General features: G+C 35.7%; 1 protein-coding gene across 1 annotated transcript in view; it reads right to left on the minus strand.

The window, feature by feature from the left end:
• Positions 1–16,136, minus strand: part of GDAP1L1 (ganglioside induced differentiation associated protein 1 like 1) — a 39,560-nt gene extending 23,424 nt beyond the window's left edge. The window contains exons 1-2 of the mRNA XM_003757719.4: positions 16,039–16,136; positions 11,633–11,795 (exon numbers count right to left, since the gene is read on the minus strand). The gene's annotated coding sequence lies outside the window, so the exon portion shown is untranslated. The remainder of the gene's footprint in view (positions 1–11,632; positions 11,796–16,038) is intronic.
• Positions 16,137–16,641: the final 505 nt, after the last annotated feature.

Raw genomic sequence — 16,641 nt, forward strand, 5'->3', positions numbered from 1 at the left:
ATTCTATTTTCTTTTTCTTGTCTATTGTTATACCTACATTTCTTAGTACAATACTGAATAATAGAGGCAATAACGGGCATCATTGCTTCACTCCTGATCTTATTGAGAAGGCTTCTAGTTTATCACCATTACAGATAATGTTTGCTCTTGGCTGTAAATACATCATATAATTTTTTAAAAGGTTCCACTTATTCCTATCCTTTCTAGTGTTTTTTTTTTTTAAAGGAAAAAGTGTTGTATTTTGTCAAAATCTTTTTCTGGATCTATTGAAACAATCATATGATTTTTGTTGTTTTTGTTGTTAATATGGTTAGTTATGCTTATAGATTTCCTAATATTGTGTCAAACCTGTATGAATCCCACCTGATCATGTTGTGTGATCTTTGTGATATATTACTGTAATTCTCTTGCTAGAATTTTATTTTAAAATTTGCATCACATCTGTTTTTGCTTTCCTTGGTTTATGTATCAAAATCATATTTGTGTCATCAAAGGAATTTAGTGAGGATTCTTTCTTTAAAAAATAATTTATATATTATTGGGATTAACTGTTCCCTAAATATTTGATAGAATTTATTTGTAAATCCATCTGGTCCTGCAGATTTTTTTTTCTTAGGGAGCTCATTTATGGCAAGTTCAGTTTCTTTTTCTAAGATCAGGTTATTTATTCTTTTTTTCTTTTCTATTAACCTGGGCAATTTATATTTTTGGGACTATTAGTCCATTTAACTTAGATTGCAAGTTTTATTGGCATGTAGTTGGGCAAAATAATTCCTAAAAGTTGCTTAATTTCATTTTTATTGGTAGTACTTCTATCTTTTTCAATTTTGCTACTGGTAATCTGGTTTTCTTTCTTTTAAAAAAATCAAATTGACTAATGATTTATCTATTTTGTTGATTTTTCATAAAATCAGCTCCTAGTTTTATTAGTTCAATTTAAAAACTTTCAGTATTATTAATCTCTCCTTTGATTTTCAGGATTTTCATTTTGGTGTGTTGGATTCTTTTTCTAGTGTTTTTTTTTTAGTTGCATGCCCAAAACATTGATTTGTTCTCTCTTTATTGATGTATTATGCATTTATAGATTTAAATATTTCTTTAAGTACTCTTTTGGCTGCATCCCAATTTTAGTATATTTTCTCATCATTGTTATTATTTTTAATGAATTTTTTTTTATTTTTCTAGGATTGGATCCTTGACCCATTCTTTAGGAATAGATCATTTTTAATTTTTATTCTATGCTTCTGTAGCCCTTTATTAAATGTAATTTTTATTGTATTATAGTCTGAAAAAGATGAATTTAATGTTCGGCTTTTCTGCATTTTGTTGTGAGGTTTTCGTGTCCTAATATATGATTAATTTTTTGTGAAAGTGTTATGTATAGCTGAGAAAAAAGCTATATTCCCATTCAGTTTTTCCAGAGGTTTCACATATCTTTTTCTAAAATTCTATCTATTTCTTTAACTTCTTTATTTTATGATTAGATTTATCTAGCTGTAAGAGGGGAAAGTTGAAGTCCCCACAAGTATTGTTTTACTGTTTATTTCCTTCAGAAACTCATTTAACTTTTCCTTTAAGAATTTCAAAACTATACAGTTTGGTACATATAGTATCTTTCAGTTAGATGTAGTTTCCCCTACTTACTTTTTAAAATTAGGTCTATTTTTGCTTTTGCTTTGTCTTTTTATTTCAGCTGAAGTATAACAGATTTGGCTTCAGCCCTTTATTTTAATTCTGTGGGTCTCTTTATGTAAATAGCATATTGTTTAATTCTGGTTTCTAATCTATTCAGCTATCCATTTCTGTTTTATGGGTAAATTAATCCCATTCACATTGACAATTATGATTTCAAACCATGCATTTCCTTCTATCCTATTTTTTTTTCTGTTTATCTTTCTCTCTTGTTACCTTGTTCCTCTTGGGTTGTGTGGAATATTCAGAGAGAACTACTACTTCTGGTGTTGTTTTCTGGGACTTTTTTTTTTCCCTGAGGCAATTGGGGGTAAGTGACTTGCCCAGGGTCACACAGCCAGGAAGTGTTAGTGTCTGAGGCCAGTTTTGAACTCAGGTCCTCCTGACTTCAGGGCTGCTGTTCTCTCCACTGTGCCACCTAAGTGTCCCTTTCTGAGCCCTTTTCCAAGCTGTTCTGTGAATTCCCACAAGGCATTCACTACTTTTGTGAATACCCTTGTTAATGCCCACTCTGCATTCACTATTGCCAGTCTCTCCTCATTCCCAGTCCCTCAGAGAAATCTCCAGATTTCTTTTGCAGTGCTTAAATCAATTTTACCAAGCTTATCTCTATCTGAGATCTTCAGAGATCTCTGGCCATCATAAACAATGGCTTAAATAACACGACAGAGTGCTTGAGAACAGCCATGTGCAAGCTCAAGATCTTTTATTCATATGTTAACATCCTCCCTAGCTGACCTCCTGCTGACTCCCAGTGAGCCCCCAATGAACTCCAGTTCAAAGAGGACCTGCTTCCTCATCCCACCGCTTAAAATAGGGTCTATGAAATCATACACACAGCCTATCAGAGGAGATGCCTCCCGTTAACAATGTGATCTCAATGTGACCAGAGTTCCCACCCATGAGGCGGTTCCTGTGTCACAGAAACCACTTCTGGGGGTCTCAGGTATTATTGCCTGTTTACTTCCTGTTTGCACTGTGCCTGACTCCTCTTCTGACCCTTACACTGTTCCTTAGATTAGATCTACCTTTGGTATCTCCCTTGGAATGGGCAAATGAGAACAATTTATTCCAAGAGTCATGAAAGTGTATTAAGTGGTCATTGTAGAGTGATTAGAGCTTGGTCAGACATTAAAGATGTCTGGCATCCTGTGCCATCATCATCATCCTGACTTTGACTTGCCACTGGCCTTGGATTACTCAGGAAGAGAGAGTGAGGCTAATGTGCTTCACTTGAATTCAAGACATTATCCTGTAATATCATTGGGACCATCATCGATCCTCTTCAAAAACTAAGGATAAATATCTGATCCCTCCTCAAAAAATTTGTTTTGCGCCTAACCACTGCTTCCCTTAATCTGTATAATAGATTTGGCTCCAGCCCTTTATTTTAATTCTGTGGGTCTCTTTATGTGAACAGCATATTGTTTAATTCTGGTTTCTATTCTATTCAGCTATCCATTTCTGTTTTATGGGTGAATTAATCCCATTCACATTGACAATTATGATTTCAAACCATGCATTTCCTTCTATCCTATTTTTTTTTAATCATATTTTACCCCTTTTTAAATCTTCCTCTATTCTTCCCTTTTGGGTAAGATACATTTCTATACCAAAATGAATATGTATATAGTCTTCCTTCTTTGAACCAATTCAAGTCAGAGTGAGGATTTAAACATTGCCTTCCCCTCATTTCCCCCTCCACTGCAAAAGCTCTTCCTTGTACACTTCTTTTAGGTAAAATGATTTCTGCTATCCTTCCTCTCCCTCCCTCCTTCTCCCAGTGCATCACTTTTTCACACCCATTCATTTTTTTTTTAGATCCCAACATAATCTAATTACATTCCCTCTCTCTATGTAGAATCCTTTTAACTACCATAATAGTGAAAAGGTTCTTAAGAATTATAAGTATAATTTTTGATTTCCTTCACAAGCTAATTGTACAATATTTCAGAGTCTGATTCTTTTTGTACAGCAAAATAACGGTCTGGTCATGCATACTTATTGTGTATCTAATTTATATTTTAATATATTTAATATCTACTGGTCATCTTGCCATCTGGGGGAAAGGGTGGGGGGGGGTAAGAGGTGAAAAATTGGAACAAGAGGTTTGGCAATTGTTAATGCTGTAAAGTTACCCATACATATAACCTGTAAATAAAAGGCTATTAAACAAAATAAATAAATAAATAAATTATGGAAAAAAAAAAGAATTATAAGTATAATCTTCCCATACAGGAATGTAAACAGTAAAAAGTTCCCCTTATGATCTCATTTTCTTTTACCTTTTTATGCTTCTCTTGAGTCTAGTATTTGAAAATTAAATTTTCTATTCAGCTTTGGTCTTTTCATCAAAAGAACTTGAAAGTTCTACACTTCATTAAATGTCATCTCAAAAGAAGATTTACTGGGTAGATTTGTATTGGTTGTGATTCTAGCTCCTTTGCCTTCTGGAATATCATATTCCAAGCCCTCCATTCTTTTAACATGGTAACTGTGCAATCCTGTTAATACATGATATTTGGAAAAATGCTGTGTGCTTGAAATGTTTTCTTTTTGATCTTGAAGTTCTGGAATTTGTCTATAATATTCCTAAGTTTTCATCTGGGGATATCTTTCAGAAGATGATTGGTGTATTCTTTCAATTTTTACTTTATCTTTTGCTCTTAGAATATCAGGATAGTTTTCCTTTATAATTTCTTGATATATAATGTCTAGATTCTTTTTCTTTATCATGACTCAGTGTCTAATAATTCTTAAATTTCTTCTTTTTCTATTTCCCATTTCAGTTGTTTTTTTGATGAAATACTTCATATTTTTCTCTGTGCTTTTGTCTGTTTTATTGTTTTTTTATGTCTAGAGTTCTTAACTTTCACTTGTTCAACTCTAATTTTTAAGAAATCATTTTCATCAGTGAGCTTTTTTACCTCCTTTCCCATTTGGTCAATTTTACTTTTTAAGGACTTTTCTCTAGTATTTTTTGTGCCTCTTTTACCAAGCTGTTAATTGCCTTTTCATATTGCATCACTTTCATTTCTTTCCTCAATTTTTCCTCTACTATTATTAGTTTAAAAATATTTAAAAAATTTTTTAATTCAAAAAAATTTTAATTAAAATATTTTAAAATTTTTATTATATTTATTTATTTTAAAATGTTTAAATATTTTAAATATATTTTTTAGCTCTTCCAGGAATTCTTTTGGGGCTTGTGTCCTATTTCTATTTCTTTGAGACTTGGCTTGTAGCTGTTTTGATATCTTCTTTTGAATTTGTCTTATCTTCCCTATCATCACAGTAGCTTTTATGATCATGTTCTTTTTTGTTGTTTGCTCATTTTTCTAGTTTATTTCTTGACTTTGAATTAAAGTTGGGCTCTATTCCCAGTGTAAGGGTAAGGTAGGACTATCCCAAGATTTAGGTTTTTTCAAATTGCTGTTTTGAGAGCTAGTTCTGGGAAGTTTGGAAGTTTTATCTGCTTCCAAAGTGGTGTGATCTAGGGAGAGGTGTGATCACTATTCTCTTAGTCTGCTTTCTGGTTCTTACTCAGAAAGGGTGCTGATCTCTTGTAGCCACAAACTACAGGATCTCTATTCCTTAGGGCTTTAGCTCCTTTGTGACCAAAAGCACGACTGCTCCTTAAGGCTCCTGATTCCTTGTGACCCAAAGTGCTCCTTTCTGCCCCATACCCAGAAGTTAGTATAGCATAAAGTTGTCAAATAGCATCCAGTTTTTCACTTAATCCCTTGTAATCTCTGACCAGTTACCTAATCCCTTTACTATCTCTGGTTTGAGAATTCTTGAAGCTGTGCTATTGTTCCTACAGCTACTGATGTCCACAGTTTATCTTGCCCCCATATGTACTCTGGACCAGCTTCCACCCCAGTGTCATAGGCCTCTCCTGATTTCCTAAATTGTTTTGGGCTGGAAAAATGCTTCACCCCATTCAGGCCAATTCCAATGGTCTTATGATAAAGCCATCTGCACCCAGAGAGAGAACAATGGGCACCAAGTGTGGAGCACAACATAGTATTTTTTTCTTTATTATTAAAGCTTATTATTTTTCAAAACATATGCATAGATAGTTCTGCAACATTAGCCCTTGCAAAACCTTGTGTTCCAGTTCCCTGCCCCCTTCTCCTATCCCCCTCCTCTAGAGGGCAAGAAGTCCAATATATGTTAACCATGGTAGAAATACGTTAAATCCAACATATGCATTCATATTTCTACAATTATCTTGCTGTACAAGAAAAATAAAATCAAACCAGAAAATAAAATGAAGAAAATAAAATGCAAACAACAGAAAGGGTAAAAATGCTATGTTGTGAACCATACTCAGTTCCCACAGACTTCTGAGTATAGATGGCTCTTTTGATGACAAGACCATTGGAACTGGTCTGAATCATGTCATTCTTGAAGACAGCCATGTACATCAGAATTGATCATCGTATAATATTGTTACGTCATAGTATTTTCATTTTTTTGTTTGCTTGAATTTTTTCTCATTTTTTCCTTTTTATTCTGATGTTTCTTGTGCACCATGATAATTGTGGAAATATGTATAGAAAAACTGCACGTTTAATATATATTGGATTACTTGCCATCTAGAGGAAGGGAGGGAAAAATTTGGAACACAAGGTTTCGCAAGGGTGAATGTTGAAAATTATTTAAGCTATGTTTTGAAAATAAAAAGTTTTAATAAAAAAGTTTCACCCTAGTCTTTTTTTGACACTGCTGCTCCAGAATTTGATTTGAAATATTTCAAAGTTTGGAGGGGAATGTTGGGAGAATTAAGTTGCAGTGCTTTCTTTGCTATCTTGGCTAAAGTTGAGTATTTTTCTTTGAATACTTTACTCCCTGGCATATTTTCTTTGATCCAGTAGTATTAACCTCCTGACCATTCTTCAAAGAAGACAACCGTTCAATTCTGGGGATTTTCTCTGGCTGTTCCCCACACCTGGAATGTTCTCCTTCCTCATCTCCACCTACTAGCTTCCCTGGTTTTTTCTAAATTCCAATTAGAATCCTATTTTCTAAAGTAAGTCCTTTTGCAAGTCCCTTGTATCCCTAGCACTTAGCATAGTGCCTGAAATTTAACAGGTGCTTAATACATACTTACTGATCTGATAGGTGGTTAATGTTTATTGATTAATAGGTATTCAATAAATATTTACTATTCTTGGGTATCTTACAAAGCACAGTTCAGTGGAAAGAGCACTAACTCTGTTCTGAAGACCTGAATTAAAATGCCATCAGACATACCTTACTGCCTGTGTGATCTTAGGCAAAATACTTAATCTTACTGGACTTTTTTTTTTTAATAAAATGAATGAGTAGACTCCATGATCTCTGGCATTCCTTCTGATTAAATCTATGATTCTGATAAACTTCTCTCAAGCCTTAGCTTTCTCATTTGTAAAATGGGTATAATATTTGCTCTACTAATCTTCCAGGGTTATTGGGAGGAAAATACTCTGTCAGCTTCAAAGTGCCATATGAGTGTGAGCTATTACTTCCAATACTTTGATTAAACTGATCTTCTCCACTGAATTGGATTGCAATCCATATGCATATCCTATAAATAGATGCATGAATTGATGTGACTAAAATATAGAAAGATTTAGATATATAGATAGACATAGACATGTAGATCAACTCATACAGCCACCATAATTGTTACTACCTGTGTTTGACAGTGAGGTCCTGTATTATTATAGAGTTCCATAATCATTCTCGATCTATGTGAGAAGAAGACTATATAGAAGTAATAGTATTTTTTATACAACAATTTAAGGCTAGCAAGTACTTTACATATTTTAACAATTCTTTTATTGATTGGTTGTACATAGTCGTGCACATGTTGCCTTTCTCCATGAGATTGTGAACTCCTTGAGGGCAGGGTCTATCTTAGATCTTTCATTGTTGTCCAAAGTACTTAATACAGTGCCTGGCACACAGAGGGTGCTCAATAAATGCTTATTGACTGATAACCTGGAACCATACTGTCTTTCCAGTTTTATTACATATTACTACCCTCTACATAATTTAAGGCTCAGTCAAACTAACCTTTTCTACAGATGGCCCTCTACTTTCTATATCTTTTTCTTGGCTGTTCTCCATGCCTAGAATGCTCTCCCTCCTCCCCTCTCTGGAATCTTTAGTTTTATTCAATTGCTCAATGGAGAATCACCACCTTTCTTTACAAGGAGAAAATAACCTTGTTTAAGATAGACTATAATACAGAGAATGAAAGAGAAGATTCTCCCCCTTTAAGCTTAAAGAGATGGAGAGGAAAAAAAATCAATAAACATTAAATGCTTACTGTGTGCCAAGGACTGGGATAACAAAAGAGGCAAAAGACGGTTGTCTCCTATTTCTCCAGGAGTTTACAATCTAATGGAGGAGACATATAAATAAATGCAAAGCAGGTATCTCTTGCTGTTAGCACCTTTCCCTCTCTCCTGGTTGCCTTACATCTTTGTATGTATTTGATGAATGTGTGTATAAACATATACACATACCTAATACATACAGCATACATGTATATTGTCTTTCCCTTGTCTTTGTATTCCCAGCTTCTAGCACAATGCCTGACACATGATAGGCACTTAATAAATGCTTATTGTTGATTGATGGAAGTATGACTATATTTATAAGGAAATAGATTCAGAGAGGGGAAATTATTTACTACTGGTTGTATAATCATATCCACATCTGAATTGTAATAATAAGACCAGTTCCCTTTCCAATCAGTACATCAAAGTATTGGCTGAAGGCAGATGATGAGGTTAAAATTTTTGTGTTCCTTGGAAGTAAATTGCTTTGACTCCTGATTCTTCCATCTTTGTTACAACCTCCTGCTTTTCCTATCTTTTTATACCTTACATTTCACCATATACTTTTCAATCCAATGACACTAGCCTTTCTAGCTGTTCCACAAACAAGACACTCCAATTCTTGGTTAAGGGCATTTTTTTTTTGTTCTCCATGACTTCTTTTATACTAATAACTTCCCTGGTTTCCTTTAAGTCCAGATTAAATTTTTATCTTCTATAGGAAAACTTCCCCAATCCCTTTTAATTCCAGTGCCTTCCCTCTTTTAATTATTTCTTATTTATCCTGTATATAACTTGCTTTGTATCTGTTTACATGTTGTCTCCCCCATAAGATTGCAAGCTCCTGGAGAATAGGAACTATTTTGCCTTTTTCAGTTTTCCAGTGCCTAGGATAGTGCTTGGCATATAGTAGGCATTTAATGTTTATTGATTTTTTCCTCTTTAAGCTTAAAGGGGGAAAATCTTCCTTTTCATTCTCTGTATTATAATCTGTCTTAAACAGGGTTATTTTCTCTCTGTAAAGCATTTTTTGCTTACAGCATATTCTTTCAAACCCCTATCAAAGCAATTTTCCCCAACCAGAACAAGTTGTCTATCTGATATAGAGTTCAGCTTTTAGAGTACTTATGAATAATATTAGCCTAGAGAGGGGACCCTTGGTCACTTAGCTAGAAGAACATGGTCTGAGAACTCAAGTTTATTGGCATTAAACCCAATGCTCCAGGAATAATCATTGATTATGATGAAGTTATAAAGATCACTTGTGAATGACTAACTTATTCTTAGCAATGCAATAATAAGACAATTATGAAGGATTAATGATGAAATTGTTATCTCCTTTCTGAGAAGAACGAATGGAGCCTGAATACAAATTAAAGCATATTTTTAAAACTTTCTGTTTCTTGTTTTTTTTTTTTGGGGGGGTGGTCTATATTCTTTCACAATATGACTAATATGGAAATGTTTTTCATGATTTCATATGTATAACCCATTTCAAAGCACTTGTTTTCTAAGTGAGGGAGGAGGAAGAGAAAGGGAGGAGAGGATTTGGAACTCAAATTTTTAAAAAATGAATGTTAAAAATTGTTTTTGCTTGTAATTGGAAAAAATATATATCTTAAAATTCTGAGTAACTGTTAATTGGGGCTCATGAACTACAGATCAGGGGGATAGGCCTCCATAGAGTTACTTTTAGAACTCTGGGGGGAGTACTGCAGTAATCTCCCCTTGGACCCAACCTTGTAGAAAAAATGAGCCCACAAGGGGAATCACCCATGAAATTCCATGATAAAATCGTCTTATTAGGCTGGGCCTGATTCTTATCTCTCTATCCCTAGCACCTAGCACAGTATACAACATATAGTGAGTGCTTAGTCCATATTAAATTGAATTGCACCTCAATAAGCATAGGTCCTGTGTGGTAGGTTATTATTCTAATCCTTCCCTAAGGTTTCCTAGTCTTATACATTCTTTTCTGGCTAAACACTTGATACTGACTGGTCTTTGATGGCATAGTCTTGTTCAAAACAGAAAAAGTGGGAGTCAAGTATTTCTGAATGTGACAATGACTTCCCTTGTAGTAGCTGGTATTGGGCTTTCATTAAACTCCAATATGTTTTGACATAACCTGAGAATAAGCATACTTTCATTTTTTACCACTATTCACATATTTTGTCTTTCCCCATTAAAAGATAAGCTCCTTGGTGGCTGAGATTGTCTTGGTGGCTTATATTTGTATTTCAGGATTTAGCACAGTGCCTGGCATATAGTAAAACTCTTAATACTCTTCTCATTCATTCATTTACAAAGCTGGCACTGGTTACTGTTTAACAATGACAGGACCTAGAAATCTGACAAGGATTTGGCCTACTTTTATCACCCAATGAAACAGCAAGACTCTCCTGAAATGGCTTGATCTTGAGATTTTACAAAGATCTGGCAGCCAGCCCCCGCCAGTTTTTCTGAGATCAATGGAGTCAAAGGTAGGCTAGGCCAGGCTCAACTTGAAAAAGGTGATTTATTTGAAACTTTTGGAGAGCAGAACTGAACCTCTGACAAAACTGGCTTCTCATTATCTTACTTGAAAATTTCATCTTGGGGGCAGCTAAGTGGCTCAGTGGATAGAGCACCAGACCTCAAGTCAGAAGGGACCTGAGTTCAAATTTGACCTCATTCACTTGACACTTCCTGGCTGTGTGACCCTGGGTAAGTCACTTAACTCCAACTGCCTCAGCAAAAAAAAAAAAAAAAATCTCATCTTGACAGGAAAAAATAGGCATGACTAAATCTTAAGAATGGAATGTAGTACTTTACACAGCCCTGACCATCTTTATGTCATCAGAAAATATTTTTCAGAGTTATAACAGAAAAAATGATGATGATAATGATGATGATAGTATTGTCCTTGGGGACAAGAATGGTCTCATTTTTCTATCCTTAGTGCCTTGCATAGTGTCTGACCTAGTACATCCTTAATAAATGTTCATTTATGGACAGAAAGCCCTGAGAAACATACTGGTTGTTTAACAATGGGCCAGTAACCAGAACTCTCAGTGCCTCATGTGTTATTGATCTTCACAGATGGAGTTTCCTACCTTCAGGAAACCATAGCTGTGAAAAGATTTTTAAAATATAGTGAAAATACAGTAATATGGTGAAAAGAACAGTGGCTAGAGCACTACTATTGGGAGTCAAAAGTCTGATTTGAATTGAGATCTGCACAGGTTCTAGTTTGGTCAAATCACTTCCCCTCTGCTGGGTCTCAGTTTCCTTATCTGCAATATGAGAGTGTTAGGTTGGATGGTTTTTGAAGTCTCTTCCACTTTAAATCCTATCATCTTATGAATGGGTGAGGAACCAGAAGAATCTGGTAGATGAGCTCAGTAGACATATTAGTACCCACAGGACTCTAGTAATCCAATACAGGGTTTCTTCCCACCTGGACTCCTCTTCTGATATATTCTTTACTGTAGTACTACTGGAGAGTTACTTTTTCTCTCAGTATCCCGGTCAACTCTCTAAGATCATGAATCACAATATTTTCATCAGTGCAGACGCTTTCCAAAACAGGTGAAAAGGTGGGAAAAGGAATAAGACTTTTTTCTAACCTCAAATGTTCCATCTGCTGCTGTATCTTGAGGGAAAGTGAGGAAGACAACATCATCCCCCAGAAGGGGAGACTTCACCTCCTGCTTCAATCAGTGTGATCTCCAGCCTCAGGAAGAAAAGGAAGGAGATTGTCTTCTTTCCAACTCCACACTGCTCCTGTACCTTGATGGAAGAAGAGGAAGTCAGTGGGGAACAGGACTTTCATCTTCTGCATCATCTCCTGCCTAATTTCCAGACTGCAGAGGGAAGAGGAGTAATGAAACAGGGGTTACCAATTGACCATATGACCACGTGCCTTCCATCTCTTGGTCCTCATTTCCTATGATCTCAGCCTCCCAGGAGAAGAGGAGTGTTGCCTTCTATTCCGTGGCAAACATTCTCATGTCTGGTCTTACCTTTCACATCTCAGTGATTCTGAACCCCTGTAGGTCAACCCATTCCTCATCTCCCAATTCCTCATCCCCATCTCCACTACCCTGCCCTTCATCCTCTCCCTCCCCTGTAGCAATTACTTAAGCTTGAGTTCCACAATGACCCAGATTCCCTGGTTACTCTCTCCAGTACTAGCTGTTATCCTCTGCTCCCTGGTCCAGGTAGAGGAGTTGTAATAACCCATGTTCTCCATTAACACTTTCAGATTCTCTTTCTTCCTCTATCACTCAGTAACCTCATGTTATTTCATATCTATCTCCCAACTAAAATTCTGGTAGTAAAGATGGTCATACTTTTGATCCTTTCATCTCTTTCAGCTCTTCCCACCTTTTTTATCTTTCCTCAAACCTTTCATGCTTCCTCTCCTCCACTCTCAAATGAGAATCTTGCCTTTTATTTTACCAAAAAAATTGAGAACATTCACCATGAGTTGCCTCTTCTACCCTCTTATTACATACATATCACTCAGATGTCCTCTTCCACTATTTCCTTATCTCCATTGTCTGACATAAAGAGGTAGCTCTACTCTTAACCAACACCCGCTTCTCCATTCACACAAAAATCCCATTCTTTTGTTTCCTTCAACAGACTGTCTCCTCAGTCTCTCCCTGTCTACTGGTTCCTTTCCTACTTTTCAGTTATGTTTAGGTCCGCCTCAAGCTCAAAAAGAAAAAAAAAACCCAAGCAAAAGCACAAACTTGATCCTTCTCTATATATTCTGCCCCTTTGTGGCCCTATCCCTACAATAGGTGCCTTCATTGTCTCTTTTTTCACTTACTTTTTTTTTTTTTTTCCCTGAGGTAATTGGAGCTAAGTGATTTGCCCAGGGTCACAAAGCACTTCTTAACTCCTTACAATCTGGCTTCTGACTTCCTCTTTCCATTGACACTGCTCTCCCCAAAGTTGCCAAGGATGCCAACTGCCAAATCTCATGGCCTTTTCTCACTCCTCATTCTTTTTCATCTCTCTCCAGCCCTCCATATTGTTGGTGTCTACCTTCTTTTCCCTGAAACTCTCTTTTTTTACATTTATGGGATACCACTGTCTTCTGACTCTCCTACTTACCTAATTTCTTTTTTTTTTAGTCTCCTTTGTTAGATTCTCACCCAAATCAGACCCTCTCCCCAGTCCCACAGGATTCTGCCCTTTGCCCTTCTCCCTCTATATTCACTTAGCGACCTAATCATGAATTTAATTATTTTCTCTATAATTAAGATGATTCTCACATCTACCTATCTTATTCTAACCTCTCTACTGACTCCCATCTCCAAGTGCCTTTTAGACATCTTAAACTCAACATGTCCCAAACTGAACTCATTACCTTTCCTCCTAAATCACCCCCCTTCCCAACCAATTTTCCTATCACTGTCAAGAACACTACCTTCTCAGTCCTTAATTTCCACAACCTAGATGCCATGCCGAACTCCTCCCTCTCCCATCCCATGCTTCCAATCAATTTTCAAGTTCTGTCATCTGTATCTTTGCAACATCTCTCCTCTACATAACCAACACCCTGGAGCAGCCTTCATCACTATATACCTGGACTATATTAATAGCCTACTGCTGGGTTTACATGTCTCTGGTTTCACTCCAATCTATTCTTCATTAAAATGATCTTCCTAGTGCAGGTCTAATCACTTCAATCCTTCCCCCAACCCCTTTCCATAAATTCCATTGGCATCCTTTTGATGCAAGAATTCAAATGTTGATTCCTCCATTTGGCATTCTATTTCTTTCATATAATTTGACCCCCTCTCACTCTTCTAGTCTTCTTACACTTCACTTGACAAATACTCTTTGATCCAATGGTGGTGGCCTCCTGAATTATCAAAAGCAAAACACTCCATCATCTTTCAGCTACAGACATTTTCACTGACTGCCCTATGTCTAGAATGCTCTCTTTCTAAATTGCTTTCTGGATTCTTTTAAGTTCCATTAAAATCCCTTTTATAGGACACCTTTCTCAGTTTCTCTTAATGCTAGTACCTTCCCTTGTTGATTATACCATATTTATCATAGGATGTGTATATGTATCTATGTATCTACTCTGTTTATATTTGCAAGTTGTCTCTTCCATTAGATTTAAAGCTCCTTGAGGGCAGTTTTCTTTTGCCTTTTTTATCCCCAGAGCTTAGTACAGTGCCTGGTATATAGTAGGAGCTTCATAAATATTTACTGACTTAATAAAGTTTTCCTATATTGATGAAAACAAATATCATCTTCCAAGTAGCTCACATCTATATAATAAAAGTACATAATACCACTAGATTTGAAATGGTTTGAAACTTGTCTTTCACATTTACTAACTATACAATCCTGAGCAAGTTATTCAACCTTCATGAAATTTAACTTTTTTATCACTGAAATATGGAAGGTAAAATACCACCTTCTTCCCAGGACTGTTAAGAGTAAAGGACTTTATGAACCTTAAAGAGTTATAGAAATAAGAGATATTACTATATTATTTGATTTTTATAACAACTTTGGGAGTCAGGTAGTAAAAAAGATTATTTTCATTTTATAAATGAGGAAACTGAAGCTTAGAGCATTGAGTGACTAGAAAGTCAAGTATGACTAGATTTTTAAGAACTAGGAAACAAGACTTCAAAACTGAAGTCTCCTGTCACCAAAATCCATATTCTGTTTTTCACATGATGATGCTACTTGTTAAATTCAATTTTTCAGATCACAAAACCGAAAGGTATTGAGAAGCCCTCTAAACATGTGTGGGCTAGATACATATTAGCAACTTTGTATTAATGTTTCAATTTCTGATCAGAGACTTGGACTATTAGAGAAAGAAAAGATTCAGAGATCACATAATCCATTCTAGTCATTTTACAGGGGAGGGAACAGAAGCCTATAGTGTAGAAGATGGGCTCAAGGTCATATAGCTACTCTTTTCCCACAAAAAAAGATAAGTTGAATATCTGTCTTCCCAAAGTAGATTCCATGCCATCAGCATTCCTGTTCTGGTCCTAAGCAGCTTTGCAACAAAAATAAACTACACACTCATCTCCCCTCCAGGAAATTGGCTAAGTACAAAATGCTGGCGCACTCGTGTGTGTGTGTGTGTGTGTGTGTGTGTGTGTGTGTGTTTAAAAGTTACCAAAATAATGTTAATGAAGGAAACTAGAAATCAGAGCCCAGTGATCATTAAGTAAGAATTTTATTTTGAGATCATATGAGTGCCAGCAATCAAATTTTAAAATAAAATCTACATGGCTGCAATGTTGAGTCAATAGTATAATAAAACACATTATTGTAGTTTTTGTTGTTTACAAAATACACTCATATACATTTTCTCATTTGACTCTTATAACAATCTCGTACAAGAGTTGTTAGCCAGCAAATGAGGACACAGACCCAGAAGGGGAGATGACTTGTTTCTACTAAATGGCAAAGCAAATAGAAGACAGGTTTTCTGATTAAATCTAATGCTCTTCTGACTACATAGGGCTACATCTCAGTCTATGTTAACTTGCCTGTTTCTCTTATTGGTACCTCATTTCCCATATTCATAATTTCAAATTACTTCAAAAAATTCAAATAACATTCATGAAATCTTTTCTCTACCTCATTTCTCTTATCTAAGCAGATTCCAAGTCTTGTCTATTTTATCCCCACAACAACTTTCATGTTATTTTCTTCCTTCTCATTTTTGTAATATTAGCAAAACACCTTGTTTCCTCCCCAGACTATATCAATGTCTTCCTTACGAGGCTTTTTTACTTCTCCTTTATTTCCTTTCAATCTGACCTTCATACTGCTGTCAGAACCAGTCATGTGACTTTACTGATCAAAAAGTCTTGAGGAGGTCACTAATGCTAACCAAATGAAGTTTAAACTGCTCTGCCTGGCATTTGAAGGTCTCCACAGATACTCCCTTAACTTTCTAATTGTATCTAGCATTCTATGACCAAGCATAGATTCATTTCTAAAGTTGATGCAGTCTACATAAGTCTATACTTACCTATAAAAAGTTTCCATAGGACACACTGTAAAAGTCATGGCTATATCTGTACCCATTCCAGCAGAGTTTCTGAGGCCTGTCTTTTCATTAATAAAATTGAAAAAAAAAAAAAAAAAAAGAGCTGAAGAAAGAAATAGAAGAGACACAGTTATAATAGCAGTAATCATGACATGATTCTTGGAAAGGAACAATATTTATTAGGGTCTACACCTAGTTTTTTCTTAAAAGATTTTAAGATCATCCTTAAGACTGGATCAGTCCATGGAGCTTAGGCTCAAACTATTGACAAAACTTCTTTGGTGGCCCTCAAGAACAAAAACCAATTTAAAATAAATCAGTAGCTACTTTGTTAGACTTTCTAACAGTGTGCCAGTATGTTCAACACAGAGGCAGAGAAATTATGCTTAACTGAATCAATACTGTATCTTTGCTGAATATCCTTTCTCTACTATGGTGAAGTGAACCTCCTTTTGTTGACTGTCAAATAGTCTATGAGTATCTTATCCCATTCATATTCTAAATGGGCTGCATCAGACCAGTCTGAATCAGGGCTACTCTACAGCATTTTCTGTTTGTGACACGCTGAACTAAATACTGGGAAAG

The sequence above is a fragment of the Sarcophilus harrisii genome, chromosome 2 (assembly GCF_902635505.1).
Source record: "Sarcophilus harrisii chromosome 2, mSarHar1.11, whole genome shotgun sequence".
NCBI classification, from domain to species: domain Eukaryota; kingdom Metazoa; phylum Chordata; class Mammalia; order Dasyuromorphia; family Dasyuridae; genus Sarcophilus; species Sarcophilus harrisii.